The sequence below is a fragment of the Panthera leo genome, chromosome A1 (assembly GCF_018350215.1).
Source record: "Panthera leo isolate Ple1 chromosome A1, P.leo_Ple1_pat1.1, whole genome shotgun sequence".
Classification (NCBI taxonomy): domain Eukaryota; kingdom Metazoa; phylum Chordata; class Mammalia; order Carnivora; family Felidae; genus Panthera; species Panthera leo.
The window spans coordinates 1,064,887-1,078,169 of NC_056679.1; the positions used below are offsets into that span (position 1 = coordinate 1,064,887).

At 44.0% G+C, this 13,283-nt stretch overlaps 2 long non-coding RNA genes across 2 annotated transcripts; one reads left to right on the top strand and one right to left on the bottom strand.

Moving 5' to 3' along the window:
- Window positions 1-990: 990 nt before the first annotated feature.
- LOC122229052 lies at window positions 991-6,485 on the bottom strand. The gene is made up of 3 exons (XR_006206974.1): window positions 6,400-6,485; window positions 5,701-5,876; window positions 991-2,534 (listed from the first exon to the last, which is right to left on the bottom strand). It is a non-coding gene; the product is annotated as an uncharacterized LOC122229052 (long non-coding RNA).
- An 88-nt stretch (window positions 6,486-6,573) lies between these two features.
- LOC122228552 lies at window positions 6,574-11,269 on the top strand. Its single transcript, XR_006206724.1, has 3 exons — window positions 6,574-6,658; window positions 10,144-10,250; window positions 11,063-11,269. It is a non-coding gene; the product is annotated as an uncharacterized LOC122228552 (long non-coding RNA).
- The last annotated feature ends 2,014 nt before the right edge of the window (window positions 11,270-13,283 follow it).

A 13,283-nucleotide genomic window follows, 5' to 3' on the forward strand; every position in this document is an offset into this window, starting at 1 on the left:
ACTAATAATTGATTGTAAGCACTTTGAAATTCATTAACTCACAAAATAAAGGAACCGTTCAAACAGGGCCTATGATCCATAAGGTCACACCTGGTTTCTGCTGTGCCTTTGAACACTTGCTTGTGTTTCTGTGGGCGTGTGTGTCTTTAATTTACGCTGTGTATACTAGTACTGCTTGAGTTTCTATAACCTTCCATTTACGAGGGCCAAGGGGATTGGGAAGTAGGGCTCAACTTGTAGTAGTGTTCAAAATACAGACACTTAAAAGTCACCTGTGAAGTTTGTTAAAATGCAGATTTCTGACCTGTCTCTGGAGATTGAAACAGATGTACAGTGGGTCTCAGAGCTGCATTTTTTAAAATTGATTTTGCAGAGAGAGAAGGAGGGGATGGGCAGAGAGGGGGACAGGGGATCTGAAGCGGACCACGTACTGACCGCAGAGAGCCTGATGCAGGGCTCAGACTCACGAACCGCGAGATCATGACCTGAGCCGGAGTCAGAGGCTTGCTTAACTGACCGAGCCCCCCAGGTGCCCCACAGAGCATCTTTAATTCCTGGGTTAAAAACCCGAAGGCCTACAGTCCAAAAAAATTGCCCACAAGCATTTTTTAAAACAGAATTGAGTGGAATAGAACACAATAAAGGTATTTTCCTCATGAAACTTGTTGTATATTTGGGTATCGGGTGACAAATATAAAATCTATTTCTTCATGCTTTTCAGTCAAAGTTTGAAAGCCCTCTAGGAAACTCAGTAAGGGAAACTCCACATTTACGGAAGGATGTATTGATGTCCGAGCCTCCCGTTTTGTTTTCAAATGGCACTTAATTTTATCCACATTGAGCTCCAGAGAATTGTGAGCTATGGAGACACATGCTTTTCATTTTGAAATAAGTAAACTAATGTGGACTGAGATAGACCTATTTCTCTGCCTGTTTTCTATAAATTTGGGGCTTTTTTTTTTTTTTTTTTGGAAGAGTGGGAATAAAATCAATAGTTATTGGTGCGCTTTTTGTGTGATAACCCATGAGGTTTGTTTGTATTCTCTCCAATTGACAGATCAGTTAAGTGCTTAGGGCCACAAAAACAGTGCTGGGGCTGTGATCCAAATTGAGGATTTTATGTGGGAAAGCTCATATGTGCTCCTTAACCTTTTGCTGTCTGTTTACTGTTACAGACATGAAAGTGGGTAATCCTCTCAGTCTACACCAGTCATCCACGAACTGCTTTTCAGTGATAGAACAAGCGTTTAGTAAGCGTATGCCAAGACAAAAGTGATAGGTGAGGATACAGCAACATTTTGGAAGACAGAAACCAGATGGCTAAATGGGTAGACCACGCAAGGCTAGTAATTGCCGCACCTACGACACTGCCCTTCGCCTGCCCTCACCTGCAGGTCTGCAGGTTGGCATACCTGAGAGAGAGACACAACCATCACCAGCACTGTTCTAGTCCATTCGTTGTCTCACTCTCCTAGGTTACTATTTCATACCTTTCCCTCTTCTCAAATCTCCCATCCCCCATCCTTAAAAGCTGACAAACTCTGTAAAAGGCCAGAGAATCTATATTTTGGGCAACATGGAGGTTATTATGTAGATACTATTATGTAGAGAAAATACGTTTCCACAAATTTATTGACGAAATTCAAAATCTAGTAATTTAGAGTACAACTTTTTCTAATCTAGATCTATTGAGAAGGGTGGAATGCTTTTGGGGGCAGTATTTTGCTTAATTGGAATTCAAAGTTTGCTATCAAAGTTGATTGCAAATGTTCATCTGTTAGATTTTGTGCATTTCAGCTTTGAAAATATCTTTTCAAACATAAGTACTGCCAAATACTGATGAGTCCACGACTCTGATTTTGACCAAGCATCTTCATCACATGGAGGCATTTATACAATTAAGATTCTTGATGGTGGCCTTTTAGCATGTCATGTTGCAGATGAATCACTTCTAATTGAAACTTAGATGGAATATCGTCAGTTGCACAGTTAAATGAATTTTTAAATCTGGAATTTTCCTTTACACTTGCATTGATCTTTGAAATACACTGCTGGAGCTGTAGTTTGCGCTTGGAAGATGCACCTGCTATAAATATGTGTGGGAGTGAACGTGCTGCTGTTAACTTCCAACGGCATGAGAAGTGTAAGCAGCTGGATGGTTCAAGCAACATTAGTTGTTGGAAATTACAGCAATGTGTTTTTTATAAAAGCACTGTTTCGCCTTGTAATACGAGGTTGAATTTATTAAGGACCCATTATCAAGTCTAACAAAAACTAATTTCCAAAGTTATTCAGTGTTCAATATTAGTGGTTGAGTATGGTTCTCCTCAATGGAAAGGCCCTGAACTCAAAACCTCACAATACCACCTTATTGATAAGCCATCAGACTGCTGTCAGGATATTCAGGATATTCAGCTTCTTATCTGACGTATTCACAGAACTGATGGATGATGGTTGAGTCCATGAGAATGAATGAAGGTCACCCTTGACAGGACAGGTTCATTAACACATGACAGATTCAACTGAAGTACCTGCTGGAGAACAATACCGTGAACAACCAACCATGGGCTTCAAACATTTACATCTCAACTAAGTGTTTATACTCCATATACATTTTTTTTTTTTTTTGCCACTATTGCATCCATCTTTTTCAGGTTTTACTAAATTAGGGTTTTCCCAACTTCTTTGAAAATATTCTTGCCTGTAGTTACCTACATACTGTTCATAGAGGCTAATTTTTCAGTCATTTCAAACTTGGCATTGACTGCTTGAAAAGACAACTAAGCAATACTGGCTTAAAAAAAAAATCTTTTGACTCCTCAAGGGCTAAGAAAAGCCACTTGAAATCATTTACCTTGTTTTTAAATTTTTAAATGACTTAAAAGACTAGGCTTATTTTATCTGGATACATTGCTGCAATCAGATAGGATTTAATTTGCCATTGGTAAATGGTTTGCTTGGCTAACAGATGAACCACTTGGAAACTTATTTTGGTTGCAGTTTGTGAATGTTTTCTTTTTTTGTGAGGAAATTCTGCTGGAATCCCATATTAAGTTTTCTTATTTTTCTGACCATTGCTTTCCTCTGAGTTGAAAATACTGTGATGAATGCCCCGTCTGGTCATGTCTGTGGCTGTTGCATTCTTTTAGCACAGCCATAGTATCATTGCATAAAAAGGCAATGCTTTCTAATTTGATAAATTAATGCACACTCCACTGTGCTTTAGGAGTGTGACATTCAAAAAACGTTTTGACATGATGGGTTTGTACTGGTAAAAAACCCCCAAAATTAAATATTGGTGTAAGGCAATACACGTGGCACTTGAGACACTGTTTTCTTATAACTAAGTCACTGAGTAGCAGCCTGAACCTAGGAAAGCACCACATAATACTCTTGCAGTTCAACTGCCCTAGTATTGCAGAAGCAGCCATAACAATATGTCGATGAAAAGCGTGACTATATTCCAATAAAGCTTTATTTGTGGACACTGAGATCTTAATTTCATGTGGTTTTCATGTGTCACAAAATATTTTAAAATTAATTTCCCAACTAGTGTTGGGCTAGTGTGCCATGCAAAAACAGGCTGTGGGTAAGACTTGGCCTGCTAGTCTGTAGTTCGCCAACCCCTGCTTAAGTCGTTTACCTTGATTCCTAATTCAACAGAAATAATTAATGCAATGTTAAAGCAGTCAAGAGACTTCCACTGATCCCACCATCACCTTTACCCACCAAGTGCATATGGATTGTTTCTATTAGCATACTATCTCTTGTGGATCTCATCTTTAAAACCTCTTAACTACTTTTCTACCTCATTTCTCCACCCCTCTTTTTAAAAGAATTCCTCAAAATCGTTTTATATTCTCATGGTCTTTTAATTTCTCTTCTGTTTCCTCTTAAGAAGGTTTTTGTCCCATCATTCCACTAATTGTGCTCACTAATGTCACCCATGACCTCTGTGGTGAAATCCAACGGGCAATTCTAATTCATCGTATTACTTACGTATCAGAAGCATTTGAAACTGTAGACCACTTCCTCCTTTTTGAAATGCTTTTTAAAACTTAGTTTCCAGTGTTCTACATTATGATTTTTCTCCTATTTCATAGAGCTCCTCTTCTCAGTGTTTTTTTGCTATCCTCCTTATCCTCTGATTTCTTTAAAGTTGGGGTGCCCAGAGGTCAGGTCTTGGGCCTCTTTTGTCTAACTTAATCCTTTGGGATTCTTGTGTGGTCTCAATGGCTTTAAATGCCACTGACATGCTGAAAACTACCTTGGGAATAAATGAATGAATGACTTTATTTTAAATTATGCTTCAGCTGTATTAATTCAGTTAATACAACTACGCTATAAGCCAGGGGACAGAAAACTTTTTCTGTAAAAGGCCAAATAGGTTATTTTAGGCTCTGTGGTCCTCTTAAGGTTTTGTCACATGTTCTGTGAGTTCAGGTTGTTTTTGTTTTTGTTTTTGTTTTTGTTTTTGTTTTTGCAACCCTTTAAATATGTAAAACCGTTCTTAGTTCACATTAAAAAAACAAACAGAAACGGGCTGTGGGCCAGATTTGGTTTGAGGATTGTAGTGTGTTAACCCTTGATATAAGCTATTATACAGTAGTTGTATTATCCCCACTTTACAGATGGAGAAACTGAGGTACAAAGAGCCTAAATAACTTGTCCAAGCTCACCAGCTGGTGATGAAACCAGGGTTCCAGTAAGCAATGATGGCTCCGGAGACTGTGTGCTTATTCACTACACTACAGTTTCTAGAAAGTGAAACATGTATGTCTGCAAAAAGATAAGCTAACAAAATGCTAGTGATTTATGCCCGGAACCTGCAAAAGTCTCAGGAACTGGAGACACCAGTTACTCTGAAGATAGGATACAGGAGATTGTTTAAAAGTCTACAAAACAGGGACGCCTGGTGGCCCAGTCAGAAGAGCATGCAACTCTTGATCTATGGGGCTCATGAGTTCGAGCCCCATGTTGGGTGTAGAAATGACAATAATTTAAAATAAAGTCTACAAAAGAAGTCATTTAGCCCTTTGCAAAATCCTCTCCTCAATCTATGCAGCCTTTCCCTACGCCTGTAGAAGTCTGGGGGTTTAGTGGAGGGTGAGACTGAAAGACTTGGGACTCAAACCAGGCATAACTGAGGCAGGAGTGAAAGGCTTTTCTGGAAACAGGATTGAAAGCGAGAGTCCTGGCCTTTGGTGCCCAGGATGCTTGAGAGCAGGCTTCTAGCCTATCTGGCAGAAGATCTGAGGATTCCTCTTGGGAAACAACCATCCCAAGACAAAAGACAGATACCTACAGTCGCTGACATCACAATCTATAGTGAACATATACTGAACTCCAAAAGTCGGGAAACTTACCCACACCCACAGAGCTTCCTCTCAGGTGCTTTTACATTTTTGAGAAAGATGGACTAAACATTTGAGGAAAGCTTCAACGAAATATGGAGATCAAAATGAAGAAGGTGGAAGAAAAAGCAAAAACAAAAACCTTAAAAAAAATTAGAACACTCAAAAAAGACTAAAAAATTTACAATAGCAGAAATAAAATATTCAGTAGGAAAACTGGATAACAAGGTTGAGAAAAATTTCATAAAGCCAAGAAAAAAAATGAAAAAAGGGAAAGTGTGAGAAAGGAAAATATATTGCCTCTCATCTCTAAATGCTATTGGAGCTGAACCCCATGAACACTCACTTTGCCCATGTAACAAATGTCGAGCCTTGTCAGTAGAGGGCGCTGGAGGACATTGCAAGAGGAAGGGGCTTCTGGATTTCAGGCTTTGGTTTTCTTGTTTTCAGTGCTCAGAGCGCAACAGATTGTCAGTGGGCAGCTTCCCAGAGGTTCAAACCAGGGGGTCCGACATCAAACAACTAGATGTCTCAGAAAGAGAACAGAGAAAGTGCAGGTGTGGAAAATGGCAGAGATATAATATGGGAAAAGTTCCCAGAATTAGAGAACAGGATTACCCATATTGAAAAGGCACAGAATGCCCAGAGAGATTAATTTAAAATGATTCAGACCAAGACACATCATTGTGAAATTTCAAAAATCTATATAGGAAAAAAGGATCCTCTAACGCTTCCGCAGAGGAAGAAAAACAATCCAAAAAAGGGATCACGTACAAAAGATCAGGAATCAGAATGTCATCAGGATTTTTAACAGCAGTGCCGGAAGTTAGAAAATAATGGTGCAATGCCTTTAAAATTCTGAGGGAAAGTGAGTTTAGAATTCTGTAACTAGCCAAACTATCAGGTACTGTAAGGACATTTTCAGGATGCATGTTCTCAGAAAAGTTTACCTCTTAGGTAGCTGTCAAGAAGTGACACTTCTACTAAAATGAGATTATAAATGGAGAAAGAGGGAAGATATGGATCCAGGAAATAGGAGACCAACCTAGATGGGAGGCAATGAAGCGTGGTGAAGGGGGTTTCCGATTACCTATGTCTCAGAAACATGGTGTGCTGTTTGTCATTATATTACATCTCAGCTCTATACCCACCCGTCTTTGCCCTCCTTTGTGATATTGGAGCTGGACTCTGATTTCTTTTGCTGATGTCACAATGTCAAACCTCGTCAGTAAGAGGCACTGGTGGACACTGAAAGAGGAAGGGGCCTCTCTTGGGTTTCCGGATTTGGTTTCCTCGTGTTCGTGGTAAGGTTGCCCAACAGATTCTCAGTAGGAAGCTTCCCAGTGAGATTCACCGGCACCTCAGCGGTGGGTTCCTGGGTATTAGCCCAGCCTCAGCACCTCATCACACTTCTCTGCCACAACCACACCCTGTCCACCTTGGGGAGAGGGCTTTTCTGAGCGGGCCCTTCCGTGGGCACTCCCCTTCCATCCTGGAAATATTAGTTTCTCTGTACACCTGATGTTTCTGTATTCTTTAGGGTTCTCTGTATCTCAGGTATTTCCCTAGTTGCTAGTTAATCATTCTTCCTGTTAAAGTTTCTCTGTTCGTATTACTGGTATGGTTTCTGTCTCCCAGCTGGACCCCGACTGGCACATATAGCACTATCAATGTATTTTATCAAAATGTGTGATGTAGTTGTATTGGCACAACGGTAGAGGGGAGATAGCTATAGTTATAAGAAGGGTGTGTGCAATAGGAGAGTCCGCTTTTCTATGATGGAGGGGTGGTGGTCAGCAGATTACATTAAAAAGTTAAAAACGGGGGCGCCTGGGTGGCTCCGTCAGTTAAGTGTCCGACTTCGGCTCAGGTCACGACCTCGCGGTCCGTGAGTTCGAGCCCCACGTCGGGCTCTGGGCTGACGGCTCAGAGCCCGGAGCCTGTTTCAGATTCTGTGTCTCCCTCTCTCTCTGACCCTCCCCCGTTCAGGCTCTGTCTCTCTCTGTCTCAAAAATAAATAAACGTTAAAAAAAATTTTTTTAAAGTTAAAAACAAAAAGATACACTACAAGTGCATTTAGAAATATGGCTGAAACGACCAGAAAATGGAGCTTAACGACATGAAAGTTATTCCCTTTGGAGAGCAACAGGATGGCAGACGGGAGACTGCTAGTTTTCATTATACGGCTTTTAGTACTGCTCCATTTTTAAATTATTTAAATGTGTTACTTAAACATTTTAAATTTATTCACAATAGCCAAAAGGTGGAAACTCTCCAATTGTCTGTCAACGGATGAGTGGATAAAAAAAATGTAATCTACGGATACGAAGGAATATCATTCAACCTTAAAAGGAAAAGCAAAATACTGACACATGCTGTAACATGGATGAGCCTTGAAAACGTTATGGTGGAACAAAGCAGACACAGAAGGGCAAATGTCGTGTGATTCCACTTACATGAAGTACCTAGAATAGGCAAATTCATAGAGACAGAAAGTAGAACGGGGGTTGCCAGGGGACGGGGGGAGAGGAGGGCAGGGGATTATTGTTTAATGGGTACAGAGTTTCAGCTTGGAAAGGTGAAGAAGTTCTCAAAATGGACAGTGACGACGGTTGCACATCATGCGCATGGACTCAATACCACCGAACCGCACATTTAAAAATGGTTAAAATGGTAAACGTCATGCTGTCTATTTTATCATATCAAGAAAGTTCCAATTTCATAAAATTGACGTTCAAGATATGGGAACATGTCTTGAAGAGGTAGAACATTAATTCATAGCCGATGACTTGGAACATTAACACCCCCGAGGAAATAATTGCACGTTGGTTTGAGAATGAGGTATTTGGGGAATCTTATTTAATCATTCAGCATGCAAAGTTATCTACCTTGTCTCTATCTCCCACGTGAAATGGCCACCACCTGGTTTCTTCTGCCTCAGTCGTTCCTTCGCTCCTGAGAAAAACGTGCGTATCAAAGAGCCGCGTTCGCCACGCCTTCCACGACTGGCCGAACGGGCGTTTCCACCTCTTTCAAGGACGATTCAAAGACCTACGACGGTTTCGGGCCTGCCAGGCACTGGGTCAACAAAGACGAATGGTATTCCCTCAAAATGTTCCTCATAATCTAACAGGACGGACAGGGAGAAGAAACGAGACACAACGTGAGCGAAGGCCAGGGAAAGCGCGGCGGCCGGAGCCGGGTCTTCCGCGGCGGAAGCGAGTTTGTCGTGCGGCCGCGCGGACAAGGGAGAAGTGGCCTCGTGGGCGCGTCGGGCCTGGGACCGCCTGGCGCGCCCGTGCTTCGCTCTGCTCCGAGTGTGCCACGGCCGCGGGTCGGCCGATCCCGGCCCGGCACGTCCGAGCCGCCCCGTTCACTTGAACGCGGGCTGTGAAACGCCGACCCCCGGGCTCACGGCCGCGGCGGAAGGCCGTCGGGAGCACCGCCGAGTCTGTCTCCGGAAGCGTTCGAAACGGAGCCGCAGGGTCACCGGGGACATTAAACGCGGCGGCGGGGCCTGAGCCAAGCGGGGCGAGGAGGGCTCGCACGGGTGCCGGAGGGCGTGGGCGCCCGGGGAGGGGGGGGGGGGAAGGGAGTGGGGGGAAGGGAGCCCCGGCCCCGGGCCGGCCTCGCGCTCCGACCTCCGGCGGCGGCCGCAGTCGACGAAGAGGCGGACGGAGGGCTGCCTCTCCCGGCCGCCGGCGGGAGGCGGGGGGGTGGGGACGCCGGCAGGGCCGTGGCGCTGGCCCCGGACACGGGGCCGGCGTAGGAGTCAGGCGAGCAGCGCCGGGTGGCGTCACGATCTGGCTGGCACCCCCTGAAAAGAACATTCTTCAAACAGGAGTTACTGCAGACGCTGCCCTGGGAGTGCTGGTGGGTAAACAGGAGGCCAGGAGGGAGGACTCGGCCTCTCGCTGAAGGTCCCCCGGGAGTCCGCTCGGGAGTCCGCTCGGGCCTCCGACTTACACACCGCACTCGGCGGACCAGGGGTCGCCCGGAGGCGCCCTCCAGAGGAGGCAGTCTGGGGGCCATCTGTTGCGGTTTGCGTCTGTCCTTGGGGGGTCGCCTCAAGCCGATCAAATGGCCGACCGAAGCCCATCCTCCCACCACCCTTGCTGCTCTTGCTGAGAGGCGGTCTGCAAACACCGATTCTCCGTGTGGTCGTGTAAGCAGAGAGAGAGAGTTAGGGGTCCCCCCCCCCCCGAAAAAAAAGACAGACTTAGCTTTTTGGCGATACAAGAAAAAGGCATGTTAGGCCCCGGGCGTCTTGTGAAAGAACGTAAGAATAAAGAGCCCCTATCGGGCCAGGAGAAACCCTAATCACATCGGGGACAAGAAATCGGTGGTAAAACTCCCAGTGCTGATTCAAAAGTGGAGACTGACCTGAGGCACATCCTTGAGTTATCTCTGCAAGATCGAAACCCCTGTGAGCACTCACATAATGCAGCGACTGGAGCCAGAGACTTGTTGACATTGACCCTTGCTGGCCCTCCTGACTTTGACCTGTATTCTCTCACCTTGGGATGACTTCCATGCTGAATGCCTCCCCCCCCCCCCCCCCCTGCACTGCCCCCTCCGTGAATATGTATGCCCCTTAGCCTAAAACTTCCCCTGTTTTATTGTTGGAGGAGACACTGCTTTGGGAAAGATCCCTGGTGCTTTCCTTTACTTGTTGCAAGTAAAACCCTTCCTTTTCCTATTCTTCGGCCTGGTTGTGTCGCTTGGCCTGACACTCACCAAGCACCAAATGCAGTTTCCGGTAACAGTTACATTTCTGGTCATGTTTTAGTGCCCTTTACTGGACTGGCATCCCAACAAGAGGCCGCCTGGCCTACCTTGTCTCCAGTTCTAGTGGCGAGGATGGGCCGTGTGGCAGGCCTCGATGTGCGGCACATGGTAAGTAGTTGGTAAGAGCAATTATTATTATTAATTATTGGAAGTTGACTAGGCTTACGAAATTCTTCAGTTGAAAAGCAAGAGTAGGGGCGTCTGGGGGGCTCAGTTGATTAAGCGTCCGACCTCGGCTCGGGTCATGATCTCACGGTTCGTGGGTTCAAGCCCCAGGTTGGGCTCTGTGCTGACAACTCAGGGCCTGGAGCCGGCTTCGGATTCTGGGTCTCCCTCTCTCTCTGCCCCTCCCCCTCTCATGCTCTGTCTCTCTGCCCCTGTCCCCCCCCCCCCCAAATAAACATTAAAAAAGAAAGAAAGAAAAGCAAGAGTAAAACTATGTCCATTTTTTCTGAACCTGAAGGAAAAGGATCTATATTTAAGTGTTATCTGTTGTCACCTGAGCCCAGCCGGGTATACTTGAATTTGTTCCTTTGGGTAAGAAAACAGCATGTGTTGACTTAAGTTGGTGGGTAATTCAAAGAGCTTCATATCCTCACATCTTGAATAGCTTGTGTGTGTTGGTCAGGCATCACGTACAACTATTTTTTTCCTCAAGGTGTACACGAAGGAGAGTTTTCTCTTTGGCAGTGTGTGTGGGATTGCTCTGTTTGAGGGACGTTTCAGCTAGTGATGAGGACGAGCGTCACTAAAGAAAGAATTGCATTTATTTTATAACTGAAGTCTCTATGGTAGCTTCGTAGAAGCCCTCAAGACCTAGCCGAGTTTTGCTCAAAGCTTTTTCTATGAAAAACCACGCCATCTGAAAGAAGAGGTAATTGTTTAAAGTTTCCTTCTTCTTTCTTCTTCTCTCCCCCCAGTCTGATGATGTTGACCAGAAGCTTCTCCATCCTACTGAATTAAATGTCTGAGACCGTCATGTGGTCAAGCTTTCAGCTAATACACAACAAAGAACTGCAGGCCACGCACTGACACTGTGTAATGAAAGGCTGATGGAAACACATTCTGGGAACTGCAGGAAGTCGAGGACATGAGGGAAAAAGACATTAAAGACTTTCTGTGTCAGAGATAGTAGAAAATGATTGATTACCTTTTAGAGGTAGGATTCTTGCACAACGGCTTTCTGGACAATTCATATTCTTCTGGGTAAAATACTCTGCTTTGGACTTTTTAATTGTGGGGATCAGATTATTTTGTAAGAGCAGTAAAGAATATTATTAAATTGTAACCAGGAGGGAGAAACATCTTACCACAACAAATAGATCTGAAATTTGATCTTTTAGCGTGTGATTTCCCCTATCCGGTCCTTATCTGTATGTTCATATTCTTTGTATATAAATACAATTATGTTTATATTCCACATTTTCATTGAAATATGTGTTTTTATATAGTTCCTTTGATGGTTTTTCATTATGTACAATATTGCTGTAGTTACACACTTAAAAATGTTTTTAAGCATAAGGTCATTGGGAAGAGGCTGCCATTCTGTTTTACTTGTTGCTGCTGTCAAGGTGAATTTCATATTTATTAAGGCCCACCAATGAAATTCATGTCTGTGCTAGTCTTTGAAATAAGTTAAAAGATACAAAAAACTTAACCCCCCAAAGACTTTTGTGGATCTTTTCTCCAGAAATGGCAAAAACAATACTCTTCTCTCATTAATGCTTATGTATTTGATCAATACTCTTAATTGGATACACACAATGGGCAAGTCAGTTTCTGCCCTCGGTGAGTTCATTATCTACAGGAGAGGTAACTGACTGTCTTATAGTGATGTGTCTCAAATACCATGCTTTCACTCATATGTGGAATTGAAGAAACAAAACAAATGAGCAAAGGAAAACAGAGAGAGAGAGAGAGAGCAAGTCAGGGAGGGGCCGAGAGAGAGGGAGAGAGAGAATCTGAATCAGGCTTCAGGGCTGTCAACATAGAGCCTAATGTGGGGCTTGATCTCATGAACTGCGAGATCATGTCCTGAGAGTAGGACACTTAACCAACTGAGCCATCCAGGCACCCCTAGACAGAAGACATTTTAGTATCAGAGATAAGTAAAAGCAGTCACTAAAGAAAGGACCCCTAGGCATGTCAGAAGAATAACGAGTGGTCCACATTTGTTGAAGTGTAGAGTTCACACGGGGAAATGGTGCTGAAAAAGCCAACAACAGCATGGCTCTGGGTTATGGAGGGTCTCGAGGATTTGTTTAAATGAAAAGCCACAGATTGGTTTTCAATAGGTAAATGACTTCAACATGCAGCTTTAAAATGTTAATCTGGGTGGTTTTGCTCAAGATGGGCTGAACAGGGGCCAGTCTGCAGGCAGAGAATACAGTTAAATGGCCAGGAAATGAGTGGCAGAAATAGAAGGTGAGGGTTGCCAGGCAGAGGAGCTGGGAACAGAAGAATGGATACAATTTGGATTGAAGAAGAGGGAGAAATAAACGATTATTCTGGGGTTTTGAGTTTGGGATGGTGAAAGATGCTACAAACTGAAAGGACCCTTAGGACCCTTAAGACCCTTAGTACTCAGTTTGAGGCAGTTCCTAAATCCAGCTTTGGACATGTTGAGTTTGGGGTCTAGATGAAATATTGAAGCTCAAGCGAAAGGCAGGAAGAGACGGGGGTTGATCACAAAGACATACAGACCTAGAAATGAATGAGTTCTCAAAAGGGGAACTGTATACACGGAAAGGAACAAAGGACAGAAATTTTGGGAATGACCATATTTAAGGTTAATAGAAAGAGACTATAGGGCACAACCAGGAGCCTGGAGGTCAGTAAATACATTGCTGTAAAGCAAGGGTGGGGATTAAAAAAGATGGGGATGTCTAGGATGTCAGAAGCACTGGGGCAAACACAGATGTTGAATTAAAAACACAGACTAGGAACTTGAAAAAGTTCCACTGCCCCCTCCAGAGAATTTTGCTGGTGAAAAGGAAGAGGAGATATTGGAACTCGGTTTCCCTTTTGAGGCTGCCCTGGAAGTAGGCACTTCAGTTGTCAGAGGGTGATTCATCCTGACTCATATTCCCTGTAGAAGAATCCGAGAGGTGGGGCCGGACTTCAGCCGCGCCCCCGCCCCCC